Here is a 16,661-nt window from a genome sequence, read left to right on the forward strand (position 1 = left end):
GGCTACACGGAGGTTTAAGTCTGGCTTGACCGTGCAACTGTGGCCTGACATTTTAACCTACACCAATATTACACTACAGTTCTTTGCTACCACAGTAATAAATATCTATCCTCATGCTATTTACTCATAATGCTTCGCATAATCATTCAATATTCCTTTAAAGCCAGACCTATTGGCATTGCTAGTGCTTGGTTTTAATTTTACTTGATTGCGGAGCAAGGTTTAAGTTTTGTGTAATACGTGAAGTCGCTGAAATGTTCTTCTCAATTGAACTTGTAGCCAGTTTTATTTGATTTCAGAAAATTATATACATTTTCTTTTCAGTTGTTCGGTTCCAATGCAGTTCACTGCAGCTCTTGCTGCTGACTTGGTGATTAATTTTGGAAGGCACTTAATTCGTTTTGAAATACTGATGTATAACATATTGAAATAATTGATTTTTCCACTGCTGATGCGCAGATAAGGTTGGTTCGGTGGCTAAACAGTGTGGTACTGAAACGACCACGCTACTGTTTGTAGCTTTGATTTTTTTCCCCCTCAACCCATTCCCTTCCCGCCTTACAATGCCACATTTCCTCTTACCATGGTTTGTTCGGTCTAGTTTGTTTTCACGTCGTCCACGGACTGGTACCTCTGTATTTATTTCTTGTTCTTTGTATTTGTTCATTCTAGTTACTTCTACTGCTTCCCGATGCCTCGCCAGGGACCCGAAATGCACTGCACAAAGTGACTGAACAATAATGATTCCTGTGGAATTCCATTACTACGCCAAAGCAATCAAGTAACACATTTTGTTATTACCCAGTTGTATTGGATTTTGTTTCACCTTGCTCAGGGGAATGAAAAGCTGGGTTGAACCCGCATGACCCTGTATGAACCCTCTGAACAGGACTGTATAGGTTTGCAGTCCTAGGACAAAAGCGCTATCGTTATAATCGAATTGTCTTTAATTTGAGTATATAGAAATACATAGAATACATAGAAATTGTATTAATTATCTTAATTACTGGGAATTGTAAGTAGTTTTCCATGTAGAATTGTAAAGGTGGGGGTAGGTTAGGCATGTGTGAGTTCTTTGAGGGCCTGCTCAGACAACTGGGTAAAGAAATAGTGAATCTATACTAAAGGGGACGTATTACCGACAGGGACGCATGGAGGATAAGCTTGCTGATACTGTCTGTGGTAGGTGCGGTAGCAACAGAGGGAAAGCTCTGTAAATGTTGTGCAGAAGTCATCTGGTGCAGTTCCCCCAGGCCCAACTCGAGTGTTGCGGTCTGGGCTAGCTCGGCCGTACGAGAGGGGTCAACCACAGGCCTGCTTACCTAGTAGGGCCCCCCAACCTGTTTTATCCGCCTCCCTTAAGGGGATCCAAGGGGGATGGCCCTCGGTGTGTGCCATCACAGAATCTACCTATTTTATCAACCCACGTAGACAGTAATCCATCTACCTCACTCGAGATAGCCAGATCGCTTCATGACTGCACTCCCAGACAGTGGCGGCCAGCAGCATTATGAGGGAGGGGGGTGGGCGGTAAACACTCACACACACACACTCACACACACACTCATTCTTTCACACACAGACACGCACGCACATCCATTAACAACACTCATAACATTCAAACATGCACGCACGCACCAAACATTCATTTTAAAAGTTCACACACACTCATTCTTTCACACATGCACGCACATCCATTAACACTCAGAACATTCAAACATGCACAAAGGCACCAAACATTCATTTTAAAACATCACACACACACTTACCTTCAGCCTCGAGGTCCCAGGAGGGTTGGGACTGCTGCCTTCCCTCATTGGCTGACCCTAGGTCAGCCAATGAGGGAAGGCAGCAGTCCCAGCCTCGTCATAGAGTGGGATGGGGTCAGTGAGACTGCTGACCCCACCCCACTCTGTGACGAAGTGTCACTGATTGACACTCGCCCTGGGCACTTCGGGGCTTAAACCTGAAGCGCCTAGGACGAGTGCCAATGGGTGACGCTTTCCTCATCACCCAGCGGAGGGCCTCGAGGCACCTTTGCTGAGCCGAGGAGGTCACGCCCATAGGAGCCGTGACCTCCTCAACCCAGCAAAGTTCAGCTCAGGCAGCCAGGAGTCTGCGCAAATCGCGCATGTCTCACTCCTAGCTGTCTGAGCTGAAAATGAAGAAAGTCAGTCAGGCTGACCTTTGTTCAGCCCGACAGACACTCTTCATAAGGGGCAAAAGGTGGGGGGGGTGGCCCCTCCGCCCTAAAGGACGGGCTGCGCCTGCTCCCAGATGTCATCTTCTCCTGGCTGCCTGCCCCTAAGTGGCCATATTAGCTGATGTTGCCAAATTACAACCAATTGCAAGTGAGTATACCCCAGAACTGATCAACAAAGTAGCCCATTGGGTCAAGTGGAACTCCTTGCTCCATGGTTCCTTATTCTTGGAGATACTTACGGCCAGGAGGGTGGGTTGGGAAAATGCGGAAGGAGTTTGGGGTGACTGTATTATTATTACCTTTAGTAACTCCAGGTTGGCCAGGCACCTGATCGAGTTCTCAGGGCCAGTTTTTAGTCTCTGAAGCAAGATCCGGGTCCTGCCTCTTGGCTACTTTTATAGGGATGTTGCTCATAGATTGCCTTTTTGCAGAACCAGTTTCAAATTGTTTTTCTCCACTGGACAACTTCGCTGAAAACAATTGACTCATCTCTCGTCCTGTGCAAAGATCCTTTTCCCCTGTAAGGAGTGCAGGGGCCATCCTACAATTTCTCCTTTCCCAGCCCCAAGCACTGCCCATAAAAGCCCAGCAAGAACTGTGTCACCCATTTAGCCTGACCATACCTCTGAAGTGCTTGTGGAGCATGGTGTGAAGATTATTTTTTGGAATGTGACAGGCCTTGCCAGTAAATTGACCTTTGATGATTGGGTACTTTATATATGAAAGTTTGACATTTCCTCATTTCAGGAAACATGGTCCACTGAGGAAGTTGTTATGAATGGTAACACTCCTATTCTGTCCCAGATGTTTGCTTTGTTATTGGCAGGGCTAGGGTTGGCCTAACATCCTGGCTTAAAGTCACTCTAGATTGTAAAGCTACTCTAATTCCTCCCAACAGCTCCCTAATCCAAGCCTTCTTAACTACTTGGCCAACTGGCATGAGCATTGTAACAATTGATTTCTATAATGGATACTTTGATACTGACCACACTGATAATCTCAAATTGCTCTCTGATTTTATTTTAGGCCTGAAAGAGTTTTTAGCACTCCTGCATACAGATTATAATGAACTCTATAAGTTTGATAGTTTAACCATTGGGTGTGATAGTCTACCACAAGAGAAAAGGGGACATGCTCTTTACCAATTTATTAAGCTGCATTGTTTACTGAATTTGCCCAAAGTCTATGATCCTCTGTATCAAACCAAAGCAACATTCAAAAGGGGGGGAGTGCGCCTTTGTAATTGACTATGTCTTTGCAAATCAGGAATTTTGTGCTTGGGTGCGAAATGCTAAAATAGAGACAGGTGCCCACAGCGATCCTCATCCCTTGTTGGTAAAACTATGTGTCCCAAGGAGGGAGGGAGGACCGACAATCCTGATTGCGGAGTCCCTTGTAACCAAGAACCCAGGGCTGGTGTGGAGAAATGTGGACATGACCTCTATCTTAAAGAATGTATGTTCTAACCATCTTACCCTGGTTCTTGCCTGTCTCCCGACCTGATAGTGTGCATGTAGTGTCCACCCATTTTAGGGAGTTAGGTTCAGCAGTGGTTGGCTTATTGACTAAATCTAGTAGACAGAAGCCTAATTGATCTAAATGGTTAAATCAGCTACTTAGGGAGGCCTCCGATAGCCTACATGTAGCTCTAAAGGATGATCCAAGGGATGTGCTAAAGGTACGCCTTTGCAAGCAGGCCTACAAAGATGCAATTAGGGCAAGAGGGAAAGAATTGCAGGATGAGGCCTGGGCAGAATTGGTGAACGCTTGCACCAGAGCTTTTTGGCAGGCTGTAGGTAACATTAAGACTGTGGCTGTAAAATCAAATTCCGTCATTACCACTATAGGCCAGGAAGCATGAGTCGCGCACTCTAAAAAGGTATAAGGCTCTTCTAGGACTAGTGTGGCCTCAGTGGAGGAGGTAGTTTTTTCCTTACCATTGGAATTCTCTGTGGAGGAAGTAAGGGAAGCACTCTCCAAGAGCTCATATAGAAAGGCCCCTGGTCATGATGGGGTGCCAATGGATTTATACAAATATACCCTCGACCTCTGGACCCCTTACTTTGCAATAGTTTCAATGCCTTCTGCAAGACCAGCCTACCACAAACTTAGCGCTCAGCTATCATTGCTCCGGTTTTCAAAGAAGGCAATCCACTGTCCCCCGAATGTTATCGTCCACTTTAATTATTGGACTTCGTTGTCAAGCAGGTCGGTAGAATTGTACTGGCTCGTCTTTAGGATTGGGTGGGGACTACCAGCATTTTGTCGGAGGTGCAGTACATATTCCGAGAGGGGCTAGGAACAACAGAGCAATGCTTAAACCTACACCTTTTGGTCAGTAAATATACAATTGCCAAGCAGGGCTCCCTGTGCCTAGCTTTCATGCACCTGTCCTGCACCTTCGATAGTTTTGGGAGGTCAAATCTCTGGAAAATATTAGCTGACCTGGAGATTGATGGTGATCTGGTTCAGTTCTTGGGAGCACTTCACTATGATCTCTCTCCCTCAGTCCGGTTTTGCTCCTGAGGCGTAAGGACAGAGGGCTTTAGGATTGTGCGTGGTGTCCAACAGGGGTGCGTGGTGTCCAACAGGGGTCCAAAATTAGCGCAACTCTTATTTTTATCATACAGGAACTGTTTAGGCCCCACATTGTCCGCTAAAGTCTCTGATGCCCCATTAATAGCTGGGAAAAAAGTCCTGCATTATTGTACACAGATGATGCCGTCTAGATCGCTAGGACCCCAAATGGTCTTAAGTTACTATTTTATTAATTTGTTGACTTTATCGGTCCCTTAGGTTTGTCTACTAATCACTCCAAACCCTTTATCATGTTGTGCAACTTGAAGCAGGACAAACTGAGGGGCATCAGTTTACAAGTCCATCCTCTGGCACACACACCCAGGACTTCTCACATCTGGGTGTAGTCTTCAATTCTATGATGCAGGTATTTGGGGTTATAATAATTCCGAGAAACTCCAGGGGGTGCAAAACAGAGCACTAAGGAGACTCCTGGGTGTCCCCCCATCTGCTCCACTTTTATCTTGCACCAGGAGCTGTATGGAATACCTAGCCCCTCTGTGGCTGCAGTGCTCGATTTGGACTAATCCCCAGGCTGCCTTCAACAGGGATATTATTCTGGATTGCCTAGCAAGTGACAAAGGGCTAAAAATTCCCTAGTTTCACCATGTGAAGTCAGTGTTTGAAGATCTGATGGTTCAACAGTTCTTCTATAATCCAGAAACTCTGTCTAAGTAAGGCGTGGCCCAGGTTAAATCTTTGTTTAAAACGAATCAACAGAATCTCAGGTCATCAAAGGAATTTTCTGAAACTACGGATAGAACCTATGAAGCACTGAATAACACTCAGGGAATGGCAGCATATTTGGGGAGAATAGATTCTACCTGGGAGAGAATGATATTAACACGGTTCCGACTGGGTTTTAAAAGATGGTGCCTGAATTTCCTCTTGGGACAGTTTGATGCCCCTAGAATTGTTCTATGCCCATGTAACACAGCCTCCCTGCCACGCCTGTTGCATTTTATCTTCTTTACAATTTTTATCAGGACCTCACTAACTTTTATTTATTGCCCATTATTGGGAAGAAGCTGGGGTTCGCTTCTCTCTGTCTTCCCCGGTGTACTTCCAATCCCTAGAGTCTCCGACAATTTGTGTTAATTTCACTTCCTTTCTAAGAGATGCTATCAAAAGAAGGAATTCAATGGCATTTTAACCTGGTTCATTTGTTTTAATCTGTTTTTAATTTCTTTATAGCAGCACAGCCTTTTCAATCTTGATGGGTCTTTGACACGGTGTATCGAATTCGTTTTTTGTTCTGGGCAAGTGCAGGTATTTACTTTTTAAGGTATTTTATGGTCTTTGATGTGGCCGAAATAAAAGTTTGAAACTAGTCTAGGTATGTGTCTACTACAATGAATACTTGCATTTTTATGGCTGTGCATGGCTGGTGCTGAGAGCTATAAAGGGTCGCGTGGGCTTGCTCGGACTTGGAAAAATTAAAAACGTACTCCTCCGACGGTTGCCAAGGAATTGAACAACCTAATGTCACTGAATTACAACACTGCTCCAAAGAAGTCATACTGTCACAGTAGGGACATCATCCATAATGTTAATGGCAAAGTAATATGCAATGTCACCAGCGAAGCCACTGATTTGATTTGTGCTGGTACCTATCATATTATGTGCATGTTTGTGAGCAGCGCTTTTGGTGGGCAAATTATGGTTTCCATTATTCATGGCAGGGCCTGAATTATGATTTCTGTAATTAACATAACTGCCCAAACTGGGTGGAGGGATCTGTTTTATTTCATAACTGTACTTCAGTGTGTTTTTCAAATTAGAATCTACCTGCCCATTCATCCATCTATCTCTGTCTCTCCAGTTAAAGAAAACTCCTTGCAAACTGAGGGGACCACATAAATTATACAAAACACAAATACGAAACCCTAGGCAGCTCCCAGTTACTTCAAATGTCTGCTTTTCTAGCAGAACTTCTATAAACATGGAATCATTTCAAATGCAATGTAGTTGAGCTAGAAAAGTGGCAATGGCAATATGTCCGTCCAGGCGCAGTATTACACCTTTAAAATGGTAAAATGCCATCCAATTCAAGCTCCAATAGGTAACAGCCTTTCGTGACACATGAATTTAACTCATGTGAGCTCTTATCGGGGAAGCATAGCTTTGTTGAAACACAAGGGTATCATAGTTTCAAATCAGGCTTTTTCAAGCTTAGAGTAAAACATAAATTAAGCTAAACACTGGTTAGAGAAAGGAATTTAGGTGGATGCCTTCTCATATTTTTATGGAGCACATCTACATCACCGACACTCGAAATTTGCTCACTTCGGATGTCTGTTTTTCTAGCAGAATCTTTGAGCATCTTAATAATCCCACATGCCATCCACCAGAGCTAGGAAACTGACAAAGTGTTTTGTCATTTTTAGGGTTGAACCTCCATCGCATGCGCTTGAGAGACGCTTTAGGAATTAAAAAGGGCTGTCCACGTCACGTCAGTGTCTTTCATTGGCTCGTGGGCTTGCCTGTTATAATCTGCTTGATTTCTTTAGTGGAAGGCATGCATATGTCATGCCTTTTCCGGTGGATAGTTCTCCTCGAGCGCATCGACGAAGTACAGAAAACATGCGAGGATCGCTGTTTTCCGTCCGGCTCGTGGACTACTTTTTCTCTATTTTCCCAGCGCGATCTCGCTTGGCAGAAGTCGAGCGCTTTACATAATATCGACCCTGTTACACAGTTAATTGCACTTTTTCCTGTTAAGTACATAATTGCACTTTTGTTGATAGGTTTCATTACGAGTGAAAAAGTCCGGTTAGGAGTTTACAACGCTATCAGCTCTAATACGAGCAAACGCGAGACCCGTTGCATTGCAAATGCTTGTTTTCTTAGCAAAGTCTTCAAGCATAGGGTTAGTAAATGGTATCAGCACAGAGCTAAAAAAAGACAATGGCATTTTACAATTCCAGGCAAATATATTACACACTGTTATAGGAAAGACTCAGAGGCCCTTATTTATGGGCCTTTGCGCCACTGGAGCGACCCTTTTTGCAACGCTGCGGTGGCGCTGTGCCCTGCTCCATATCTACAAGGCGGTGTTAAGCCACTTTATGTGGCTTAACATGGCCTTGTGAATGTGGGCTGCAGTTTTCTTTAGCAAATGGGTGTGCAATGAGTGTTGCTGTTGGTATACCCAGACAATACCCATTGCTTTTTGACACTGCATCAGATTTACATGAAATTGTAAACCCGAGGCAGTACCAAAAACTAATGCCACCCTGAGGGTGGCGTTAGAGTGGCGCAACAAGGAGAAATACTTTTTATTTCTCCTAGTTTTTTGCTCTTTCTATCTGTGTTGCGTTTGGAAAATCACCATTAATTATTGTTTATGTGCAGGAAGGAGTCTCTTCCTGCACATAAACAATCACCTCTGCAATGCAGATAACCTTGCACCATGCAGGGGCAGCTCCTTCGCAATGGTGAAGGAGCGTCACCCAACTGGTTGGGCCAGGAGCTGAAAAGTAAAACAATTTATTTATATTGTTTGATTTTTCTGCTGCTGACTCAATCAGCATGTGCAGAGAGGGGCTGGTTCATGGGAGGGGAGAGGAAGAGGAGTGGCGTGAGTGCCCTAAGTGCGCATGTCAGTTTGGCCGGCTGTCTTAGGCCTGCCAAACTGGCATGTGCACTTAAGTTTCTCTAACCCACCTGTGCAACCAAGCCAGGTTTGGAGAAACTGCACAGACCCAAGTGTACTGTCTGAGCAGCAGACTAAGCCTCTCAGATTAATCCTGATGCTGCTCTCATGCTAGTTATAACATGAGAGCAGTGCTAGTATTGTGTGGGGGAGCCTGTGCTGTTGTCCCAGGGACTGCTGGGACATCAACACCATCAAAGTAAGAGGATGGAGGTGGCCGGCAGCAGCAAAAACAGATATGTTTTTTTTTCTAAATTATTTAATTTCTCCCCGTACCCGCCATCCATTCCACCCCTTGAAATTTGCTCAGGTCGTCGCTGGCCCCATTGCGCAAAGGTGGCTACGTTGGCACTAGGCAGCTGATTTAGCTCCGGCACAGGAGAAAACACAGGGTTGTGCCACATTCCTGTATATACGGCGCATCCCTGCATTTTGTAAATGACGCAGCTTGGCTAAGCAATATTGCTTGTGGCACTGCTCAGCGCCATTTCCTAATAAATGAGCCCCAGAGCCTCAATTATTGTATGGCTGAGAGGTATACCCAGAAAACTTGCAGTTTCCATGCTCCATTTAGACACTGGATTTCAACGGGTGGAGCCCCATCTGCTCCTCCAGCGTACACCATTACCCAGATGGCCTATCCAAAATGGGGCGTGGAGGTTAAATTTATGTTTGCAAGATTTTCCTTATCCAGGGTCACTTTCTGTATGTGGGATCTATTGATTTTCAAGAACAGACTCCTGCTTTTGAAATTTACACTTAAAAAACAAAAAAAAATGGCAAGGTGAGTACAATAAACAGAGCAACCTCAACAAACTCTTCACCTCGACTGCATTTCTAAATGCATCTTGTATCCTCTGGGGTCCGGGATGGGGTTAAAGTCCATGGCATCCATGCTCCAGCGTCTGAATAACCTTGCATGTTTTCACTGAAAATGCATTTTTGTTTTTGCTAATAACTTTGGCTCTGTTAGATGAAACTGCATTATGTTGTGGGGCACAAAAAAAGACCAATGCCATACATTGGAAGATTCGTGTTCTCCTCATCACTAAAACGTGTTTTGGGGCACAACACGAGATGGAGATCAATTCCAGCTGTATTTCTTTATTCACCAGTAAGGAGAGCACACAACGATTCTTGTGGACCGCTCCAGATCTCGCTTCACTTGACAAGATCTGGAAATCTCAATCGGAACTATGGCACCCACATACCAATTAAGAACAAAACACATAAACTTTGTTAGACAGTTAGCAAAAAGCGGCAGTTTTCCCTAATGGTGAGTTTCGAGCATATCTGACGAGGTTGTTTACCATTCGTGATCAGTAAAAATGTTATTCTCTGCTACAGCAAAGACCTCCAACCACAACTACATGAAACACGGCATGAAACTAGAACTGTACTCAAATTAGGGCCTTTTCTTGGGTTAAGTATAAACTTTAGACTGTCCATTGCCCTGGACCTTCATTTCACCATATAGCTTACAGTGCATATATGTTTAACCTGTACCATGGCAAACCAGATGTTAAAATGCATATAGTGCCTCCCACCCAGCACCATCCTATGGCTTATACCTTTTCTGCTGATGACTTATCCCATGCGTCCCATACGCAATCAACCTGTTGCTCAACATGGGAGTCCAAGTAACAAAGGTGTTCTCACTAAGCCTTCCATACAAGTACATATTACAGCTTTTCACTTTTTGGATCTCATTTTTTCCAAACATTTCTCCACAGCCCCCTACCACCATTCCACACTGTGCACCACCACCCACCTTACTCGCTCATGAGCAACCTGTACCTGAGACCCTCCCCTGCCTGGGGACTCTAGGAGCACTCCCCTCCCTCACACACCCAGATGACCCCACCACCACCTATCCCCCAGCTACAAACCCTGGCCCCACATCCCCTGAGTAGTGCTTTGACATGGCACCCTTTGTTGACTACAGCATCCAAGAGGGTGTTATTATCACATAACCATGATGCTGTGTATTATCTAGTGTCTACATACAGCCTCCCTTTTCAATCCCAATTACCCATTCTGCTATCCACCCCCACTCGAGTGCAGTATTGAATGCTAAAAAGCTTTGGCAGCGTCAACCGAAAGGAATATATTTGACTATCCCTTAAAAAGAACTTTCAGTTTTGATTGCTGCAAAAGGCCCACAGGATCACCGGCCTTTTGAAAATCAGATATATGTTCTTTGAATCTGAACCTCTTTCGAGCTGTGGGTGGTAAACCTTTGCTTTGATCGCCAATGCAAGAATACGTTCCTTTATATGATAGCCCCCGAAATTCACCTGAATAGTCCGAAGATATTTAGCATTAGGAGACTCAACTGCTGGCACCCGATGGGCCATTGTTATGGGGAGGTCCAAATTTTGATTTGCCACTTCTGGGAAGACATGCTGGGTTATAAGATTCGTAATTAATTTAGAAATGGTCTGCCTATTCTCTAGACCTTCTGGCCCCACCGTAAACCTTAAATTGGAGCGGCATGATCGATTTTCAGCATCATCAATCTGAATCTGTAGATCAATTAGATCTGATTGAAATTTATCAACTGAGGTTTCCAGGTGGGTCCACCTATCTTCTGGATCTGACACCTGTTGCTCTACCACCGTAATGCGAAAGGCCAAAATCAGGAAAGGCCGAAATCTGTGCAGAAAAGTGGGAGAGGGATTACAGATCTTCAGCACAGTACAGACGGTAAATGAAAAAAAAAATGTTGCAAGCAGCTTGCAGCCTGCCTTCCACTCGCAGTCTGCCAGGTAGACATAAAGATTCCCAGCAGGCTCTTTGCGGGCCTCACAAGCCCCAGGAAGGCTGGCAGAATTGTTTTAGCTCACAGTAAGTCTCCTCACAGCAGCGCACCATTCCTCGAGGACGTTCTCAGGGACTAGCTGCAGAGCATGACAAGAGCTCCCAACGCGGCTGTGATCCTCTGTCTTGGCTAAACTTTATAGTGTAAACAGAACCATCAGCCCTGGGTCACCAATGATAACAGACAGAACCTATCAAGGATACGACTTGGTCCAAAAAGACTGACGCTTGTCACTTTGTCGCTCAGTGGATTGATGCTGTAGTATATGTCCAGAAAGCAAATAGGAAAGGTAATGCCCAGATAAAAATATGCCTGTAAAATCTATTGCACAATACTAGAGTATAATCATGTTAAAATGAAGGCCGTCTGCTAATCACACACAATTGAACTTCTGTTGTCAATCCCTAAAGAAGATCTGAGGTGCAAGAAGCCAACACAGAATCTGTTAGAAAAGCATGAGGCCGTTTCATCACCCTTTTAGAGGTGTGTCAGACCGAGAAATGAGGGAAGATGGTCAGGGCTGTGATACACAATGCCACTCTTGCTGCCTGCACAAATTCAATACATAATAAAGGGAAGGAGCCAAAAGCTCTGGTCCACCATCTTTAAATAATATGTGTGTGCACAAAGCCAGGAGGCCACGTAGAAGTGACATACGCCCAAACTCACTTTCTGTGAACATGAAAGCTGAAGTGGAAACATCTGTGTTAAAAGTGGGGTTTCTGATTGACAGAGGTATGCACCTTGATCAGTCAGTCAGGGTAAGTCACAAACACACCCTAAATTAACCTATGCTCACACTCTGGTAGCTTGGCACAGAGCAGTCAGGCTTGACTTAAGAGGCAATGTGTAAAGTATTTGTGCAACACTTCAAAAAGTAGATCAGTGAAAATGCCACACAAAAATATAGCACACCTGGTTAGAAAAATAGACCTCAATTTATTAAATAAGAAAGACAGAAGCAATAAAAGTCCAATAACGAGAACTGGAGTTATGATTTTTTTAATGAATAAACTGTAGAATACTGCTTAGAAGCAAAAAGTGCCAACCAGGGCTATATTGTTGCGCTGGCCTGGGACAAAGTCAAACGTTCAGGCCAACCAAGATGGAGCAGAGGCTGGCTACCAGGACCCAGTTAGGCCCTCTGAACCAAAGTACTTTCAATCCTAGTGATGGAGAGTTGCGATGGTTCTGAACCATGCCATTGAGGAGATGCGTTGATTTTTCCCACGCAGTCGAGTAGATGTGTCAAAGGTCCCCATGCAGTGGTGGTAATGCATTGGAGCCAAGACGAAATGAAGTTCAGGTGCAGGGGCCCAACCGTGTTGACGTTAAGATGATGCACTAATTCTGATGAGTGCGGTTGCTGCAATGTGGAGTTCGGTGTCGTTGTTGATGTTGTCATCAACAGATAAGCAGGGGCCTGGCGCTGAAGGAAAGGTGCTGGTTCCAAAAGTGATGCACCGGTTTTATCTACGCAGTGCCGGAGATGTGTTGGTTCTGTCCACACAACACTGGAGATGCAGTCGTTCTGCTGGAGCAGCACCTGAATATTTACCCCCAAGGGTCCAGGCCTGGGATGGCACCACTTGGCAGGTCAGGCTCACAGCTGGCAGAGTCCAGTTGGGTTGGTTGGAAGTGTTTTATGTCCCTGAGACATCAACTCGGGAGTCCAGTCAGCTGTCCCTTGGAGTCATCCCTGGTTTTGGGTTGGAGAGATGAAGGTCCAGCCCTTCTCACTCAGGCAAGGAGGGCAGCAAGCAGCTGCTAGACAGCAGTTCTTCCAGAGCAGTAGTCCAGCAGAGTGGCAGTTCTCATAGGAGCACAGCAGTCCTTATTACTGACAGGGTATCCATAGGTCCAGAAGTGTACTGAAATGGCAGTTCCCATACCCAATGTTGAATTTGTAGTGGGGAAGACTTCAAAGGAGTCTTTGAAGTGCACAGCAGTCCTCCCTTCCTGCCCTGGCTCCAGACTCACAACAAGGGGGTATGCAGCCCTTTGTGTGGGGACAGGAAACAGCCTATTCAGGTGTAAGTGTGAGGTTGTGGCCAGCTCCTCCCTCCCACGTTCTACTGATGGCCCACCAGGGGCATCAAGTCACAGCTAAGCTCCCACTGTGTGTGGCTGTCTCGAGGGAATACACAAAGCCCACCTTTCACTCATCCCAGAAATAGACAGGCTGCAGGCACACAGGGCTAAAAGCAGGGAAATGCCAACTTTCTAAAAGTGGCATTTTCAAAATTGTAACAATAAATCTGACTTTACCATTAAAGTCAAATAATACAGACCTGCACTCCCAAAACAGACCTGTATTCCTGTCATCATCGGTCTACAGCCCTTACTAACCGAGATCTGCCTTCCATAATCAAAGAGTGTTGCAGCTCATTATTTCCAGAACTGGCATTCAGTTATCAGGAGACTGAGTCCTTCTTATTAGCAGTAACACAAGCCCCTAATCCAATGGATTTGCACAGTCTCCGCAAAACATGGGACATCACCCACAAAACTGAAACCTACTTGAGACCCATCAATACAGTGCTTACTACAATTAACTTTAATACTACCAGTCCTCACTCCCCCTTAGCAGTACATACCCCACCTCTCATTTAAAGGATGAGCCGCTTAGCAATTCTTCAACACATACACCTAGTACAGCAAGAAATCCAAACCTCTAGCATCTCTAAGTCGTTTTCACTTACAACTGTGCGTATGTGGTGTAATTTGTGAGAGATATTATTGGAGCCCACCAATTGCGTAACATTCAGTGGCTTCATTGCCACTCTTATTTGCTGTTTCCTAATTGGTCAGTGCATGCCAGCGTCACTTCGTCTTCTTTGGTGTGAGCTTGGACCAGGTACTGATTGCTTCATTTTGATAAGTGTTTGTCAGCTGCTCATGTTGTGATTGAGGAACTATTTTTATTTTTTCTTCTCCCCATGTCATCCATGTTATTTCTTCTTCACCTGTTGTCCTTGTCTGTGTTGCTTTATTCCTCCCACCCCATTGTCCTTGTAACTCCTTCTCCACCCAGCCCATGTTGTGTTACTTCTTCTCCCTACCCCAACAGTGTTGCTTCTTCCCCTCCCACCTCCCCCTTGTATGTATTGCATCATTCCCTCCACACATCCACCCCCATTGTCTTGCTCCCACCCGCCTTGTCCATGGTGCTTTTTCCCCTCCATTCCTCCTGTTGTCTGTGCTGCTTCTTCCCTTTCCACCCCTTGTCATTTTTGGTTTTCCCCCTCCCACCCTCCTCGTAAGTGCTGCTTCTCCCCCTCTCACCCACCACCCTCCCATTGTCCAGGTGGCTTCTTCCCTCCCACCTCCTCCCTCCCATTATCTGTCTTTCTCCCACTCACCTGCCATATGAAAAAAAATGTGATGACGCGACCAGCACATGCAGGGTCATAGTTCTTTCTATTACAGTCCTGTTACCTGTTATTTCCTACTCTCCCTTCTGTTGTTCACATTGTATATTTGCCTCCACTGTCCCTGCGGTTATGTGTGCTGCCCACCAGCCATGGGAAAAAAGCCTTAAGACACAGCCAGAGCTGACTGCATCACAGCATGTTTTAAAAAATAACTTTTAGCCTTGCTGCACAGCAACCTCACTGCTCTAGAACACGGCTAAAAGACATTGGCAAAACAATCAATAGCTCTGGCATAGGTGAGACCTCTTGACTTTGTCAGTGCTAGTATTGAGCTGCCCTAGTGAGAAATGCTGCCCACAACGCAAGTCTGACTGTTCGCTATAATGGAGTGTCTCAGAGGTCTCATTTATAATTGAAACTCTTTCTGCATTGATTGGTGAGTTTGTGTGTGTGGTATTGAGGATGGGCAAGTGGGTGAATGCAAGAATAAGTCAATGAATGGATGAAGAGATGCGTCCATCCATGTCTCATCTATTCAAGCACTCAATAACTCATCATCCTTACACTTGCTTACTCATACTTGCATTCATACATCCATTCAATGACCTATTACCTCATTCTTATATTCATTTTCTTATTTATCAACAATACATACACTCACTAAGTTATCCATCAGTGAAGCAGCAATTTCACTTACTTTCCAGACACCTATTGGGGTTGTTCATGGTGGCATTCTGGGCATTCAGTAGCTTGCAGTTTTGCCTCTCAGTAAACTCTACTTCACAGAATGCAAAGTAGAAAACAATATATGATAAGCTACACCTATCTGCCATGGATATCATTGGTATGATTTAGCGTGTCTTGTCATCTTTTATTGGACATTTTCTGTCAAAATGTTTGTGTCATGCACAGACCTGTCTGCCTGGCCAACATGGAAGAATATCAGTCACTTATCCAACTCCAATAAAATGCTGCCAGTGTCACTGCCTGAGATCCACTCCAACCCCTCACTGGAGAATCAGTTAATAACCTTTGGCATGCTGACCAATGAGGAAGTGTTTTAAAAATCTAAATTTGCATGAAATAAAGAATAACAAGTAATTAAATGTGTTTTCATGTTGGATCCAATATGCAAGTGATAAGTTAATAAGAACATAGTTAAAATGAGGTTAATTAGATAAATGTGTTTATTAAAATGACTAGAATGAATGGGATGAACCTAATGCAAGGTGTGCATGACTATGAATGAATGGATCAAAGACAAGATATGCATGACTATGCCACACATGGGAAAATACATTTTTGAATAAAATGGATGCTGTTTCTGTCATACACTCCTATATTCAGCCCTCATATCTTCCTTCCTCAAAAGTTCCACAGAGCAAAGACAGCTGATGGAATGTTTTTTCTACTGTTATGAATATAAAAGCTTAGAATGAACTTTCTAGTGTTCCTGACATGTTGCAACTTCCAAAAGTCCTTATGTCATAAATCAAGCTTGCCCCATTTGATATTGTTCTGGTATAAATGTTATTGTAGCTAGGTGTTGGCGCAGTTGGTGCTCCCTCTCAAGGAAGCCATCAACTGACCACAGAGAGAACCCAGCTTAGTCATAGAACATGGAACTCTTATTCTATCATAACAATTCTCTTTTTGAAAGAAACCACAACATTACTACACATTACAACATATCTTCTGCCTTTACAGAAATTACACATGCTTATTATTATTTTCCTTTTTAAATTTAACATCGATATACCTCTACATGCTGCTAAACAAGAATATACATCTATCCATATCTTCTATATATATGAAGAATAAAACAAATCCCTCTGATGCACTTAATCTTCTAGGTATTTCGGTGGCATCCTTTGTCACGTTATTCTGGGTACCGTTCCTTCTTGTTCTCGATCTACCTCACTCCTCATCCTTCCTATATCCTCTTCTTATTCTTTTATATTTTTACCTACCACCTCTCTATCATCCATCATCATAAAACCACTACACCTCTCTTCAGCTGTTTCGTTGTAA

Source organism: Pleurodeles waltl, chromosome 6, assembly GCF_031143425.1.
Source record: "Pleurodeles waltl isolate 20211129_DDA chromosome 6, aPleWal1.hap1.20221129, whole genome shotgun sequence".
Lineage (NCBI taxonomy): Eukaryota > Metazoa > Chordata > Amphibia > Caudata > Salamandridae > Pleurodeles > Pleurodeles waltl.